Genomic DNA, 4,329 nt, shown 5'->3' with positions numbered 1-4,329 from the left:
AAAAGGCAAATTTCCGACCGCCAAAAATAGTCGCAAAAAGAGCGTTTTTGGTCGGAAAAAAGTTTACCGACTAAAAATAGTCGGAAAAGGGTTGTCGGTGATGTTCTGGTCGGAATTTGGCAAAATTCCGACTAAAAAGTAGTCGGAAAAAACTTACGACTACTTTTCCGACTATAAATAGTCGGAAAATTACCGACCACTACATTAGTCGGAAAATTAACGACTACTACTTCAGTCGGAATATTACCGACTAAAAAAGTGGTAGGTAATTTTCCGACTAAAAGTTGTAGTCGGAATATTAACGACTACTTTTCTAGTCGGTAATTTCCGACCACTTTGTTGGTCGACAATTTTCCGACTAAAATAGTAGTCGCTAAAATAATTTTTAAAAATAAAAAAAAAAGCTGAAACCAGTAACTTGAATGTCCAGTTACTGGTTTTCAGTTTGACAATTCCGATTTCACACCGAACAAAAATGCAGATTTATCAAAACAAATAAAAATAACAATCAAAACAACTTTTCATATTATTAACCCACAAAGAAAATGAAACCCAAACTTATATATTCAAGAGTTATTACAACAATACTTGTACCAACAAGTTAGATCTAATAGAGTCGAAAAAATTATAATACTTAATCTAATCTAAAACGAAAATTACAAAACAAGATTTTGCTCCTCACTCCAAATATTTGCTTGAGATCTTCCATCCCCTACAACCATGCAAATAAAAATATATTACGAAATATCATATTAAATAAAGAAATTAAATATGAAGAACGAAAATTAAATTAGAAAAACGAAATTAGTTTAAAAACGGAAATAAAAAAACGAAAATTAAATTCAAAAACGAAAATCAAAAAATTAAAATAAGAAAATTAAATAAGAAAAACGAAATCAGATAAAAAAACGGAAAAAAAACGAAAACTAAATAAGAAAAACGAATCATTTTCATAAACGAAAATCAAATTTAAAAACTAAATCGAATTCAATAACGAAAATAAAATTTAAGAAAACGAGATCAGATTAACAAAACGAAAAGCAAATTTGAGACGAAAATCAAATTTGAAACGAAAAACAAATTAAAATTAAACAAGAAATCAAAATCAAATCTTAACTCAAATTAAATCCAAAAAAATACAAATTTCATGACGAAAATTTGACGAAAAAAGATTAGAAAAACCAAATTAAAAAAAAAACTCACCAATTTTGATGATCATCTACGGTGTCGATGATGATAAAAGGAGGTTGATGATGAAGGAGATCGGTGAGGTGATGATGATCTGAAGAAGAGAGGATTGGGAGATATACGTTGCATAGAATTAGAAAGGAGAGAGTTGGAAAAGGGGGAAACGGCGTGAAGAGGGAGGAGAGAGAGAGAGGAGATGAGAGTAGGTTAGGGTTTTTGTGGTTGTGTGATGATGCGTGAAATACTGAAATTCTAAAGCCCAAAGCCCAAATCTCTAAAAGAGTACAGTAACGACTACTTTATTTGTTTTAATTAAAAGAAAATCACCGACTACTAAATTAGTCGGTATTTATTGAAATTTCCGACTAACTTAGTAGTCGGTAATAAATTTTATTATTTTTAAAATAATACCGACTACTAAATTAGTCGGTATTCATTGAAATTTCCGACTAATTTAGTAGTCGGTAATAACTTTTAATATTTAGAAAAATGTTGGAATTTTTTTTGGGCCGATATTTTATCGACTACTTTTTTAGTCGTTAAATTAACGACCAACATCAAAGTAGTCGGTAAAACTCTATTTTAACGACCAACTTCAAAGTAGTCGGTAAATTCCGACTACATTAGGTAGTCGGTAAAATTATTTGGTCGGTAAAAGTAGTCGGTAAGTTTTTTTGAAAATTTGTTTTGGTCAACTTTATTCACGACTACTAAGTAGTCGTAGTTTACCTGTAAAGTAGTCGTAAATTACCGACCACAAAATGTTAGTCGGTAAAAATTGAATTTAACGACTACCTATTATTTAGTCGGTAAAATTTAATTTTGGCGACTACTTTTTATACGGTCGAAAATTTCGGTCGTAAAATCACCGCTTTCTTGTAGTGTTAATACTTATCTTAAAACTATTACCCAAAACTCACGAATAGGTATCTTTAAAAAGTTAAATATTTTTCTTTTAAAAAAAAAAAGAATGGGCAAGTTTTTTACACTGTTTTGTATTATCCAAAGATTAAACAAAATAAACAAACTATTCATAATATTAATTGCTCTTTACATTAAAAAAAAAATAAATGTATTTATTATTTGTTCTTTCTCATTCACCAATCCAATAACCCAAAGTACTCCTAAAAGAGAGTAAAGGTTCTTGGTGTTTAGTAGAAGAGATTAATGGTTTCTCCACCATCACGGAAGCTTCCCCGAACCAAACATAAGCAAACTTAGGAGTAGAAAGTGGTATGGGATTTGCTATATATATGTGCCAAAGATAAAAAAAGAATACGCAAAACTGAATGTGAACTAATGAATACCAAGTTAAAAAAAGTTTAACATCTATCCAGTTGGAAGCATCAAAGGTTCAGCACTATTTTCCACAGCATTCATCTCAAACTGATCGAGGCTTTACGCTTTACAGAGAACACAAACATCTTGGATTTATACAATATAAATTGTATGGTACTCCTCATTGACGTAGTCCATTGCGATTCTATCTTTTACGTTTAGTGATTATCTTTTAAGTTGTTTATAATGGATTGTAATTTTATCATTTCTAAATGTTTTATCATTATTTATCATTTAAAAATAAAATTAATATCTGATTATGTGACTGGACAATCCTATGTGGACGCTCCAGAATCTCTTGAAAAAACTCCCCTTTATATATATATATTAGATTATTTGACCATCTTTTTTAACAAAATATTTATCTGAAAAAGTATTTATCTCCTAAATCTATTGCATAATTAATAAATTTTCGAATGTACTCATTTTATCATACTCCGTATAATATACTACCTCTGTTCCTACACGTTTTTTACGCATTGAAATATGTGTCCAAAGTATGAAAACTTTGACCGTATAAATATATACCCCCTCCGTCCCAGAATAGTATATCAAAACGTTGTCATGTAAGATCTTGTTAGATTGGTCTTAGTATGTATTTTCGGAATACACCTTTTATAATTTTTTCACATACGGAATTGGATACATCAGTGGTTAAATGTTGCATTGGAGTCGGTGCAGATAGTAAGCGTAAAGAACATTAAGGAACGGTGGTAGTACAATTTTCTTCCCTACTACGTATTATATACATTATGTGTTTAATATGATGATTTGACCAAAATATTTGATATGCTTAATATGATATTTTGACATAAATATTGAGTAAAATATTTTCTATTATTGATATGACGACGATGTAACTTAAATATTAACTAAATTGTCTAATAATGTCATATTCCATAATCTTATTATTTTTTCTATATATAAACATTTCTACAAAGGAGAGAAAATAAAAAGAAGAATAAAATAGACATATTTTGTTTTTGCAGAAATTTTTTACACAGAAAGTGACATGTATAATTCTTGATGTTTGTTTTAGTACATTGTAATAGATTAATCAGAGCCAAAAGATAGGGTATACTAGTATTTATTGAATCACAATTCACAAATGATTCAACATATTTCCATTGATTCTTTAGGTTGACAACCTTTATAGCTGTTTGAAAAATTAAAGACGTTCAGAAAAATGTCTTATATGCATTTAATAAATTTGAGAAATTTAATATCATTATTTAAAAATTTTATGAAACATAAATTTTTTATTACAATTATAATAAAAGTATTACCAATTCTAAGGGTTAATTAATAACCGACTCTTTAAGCAGTCAGTATTTTACCGATCGCTTAAACTGCCGTCTGTCAGAAATTTACCGACTGTCCAATCAGTCATTAAATTACCAATTGTTTAAGCGGTCGGTATGCCCAAAGGTAAAGTTTACTGACTACCCAAGCGATCGACATTTGCCCAAATTCAGACCCCGCATTCACTGTCCACCCTTTACCGACCGTCAACGGTCGGTAAATCGATTATCGATTGTTTTACCGACCGTATTAGACCGCCGACAACAAGGCATTTTCTTGTGGTGATTATGAATATTGTTCCACTGTGCTAGTTTTGTTAGGAATGTTATGTTATGTAAAAAATAGGCCAGGATTCTAATATTTGTTTTACAAGTCAACGACGCATGGAAAAAGAGAAATAATTGAGCAGATATGGGACGAGTATTAGACCACTCTGGTGTGTGTGTTGGTGTGTATGTGGGGATATGTTAGGTTTTTTAAGGGGTTGCAACTATGGTTTGA

At 30.1% G+C, this 4,329-nt stretch overlaps 1 long non-coding RNA gene across 1 annotated transcript; it reads right to left on the bottom strand.

The window, feature by feature from the left end:
• Positions 1 to 502: 502 nt before the first annotated feature.
• LOC130459344 (uncharacterized) lies at positions 503 to 2,139 on the bottom strand. Its single transcript, XR_008918695.1, has 2 exons — positions 1,204 to 2,139; positions 503 to 712 (listed from the first exon to the last, which is right to left on the bottom strand). It is a non-coding gene; the product is annotated as an uncharacterized lncRNA (long non-coding RNA).
• Between the last annotated feature and the right edge of the window lie 2,190 nt (positions 2,140 to 4,329).

Source organism: Spinacia oleracea, chromosome 4 (genome assembly GCF_020520425.1).
Source record: "Spinacia oleracea cultivar Varoflay chromosome 4, BTI_SOV_V1, whole genome shotgun sequence".
NCBI classification, from domain to species: Eukaryota; Viridiplantae; Streptophyta; class Magnoliopsida; order Caryophyllales; family Amaranthaceae; genus Spinacia; species Spinacia oleracea.
The sequence above is the reverse complement of the archived record's forward strand: the minus strand, read 5'-3'. Positions and strand labels throughout refer to the sequence as shown.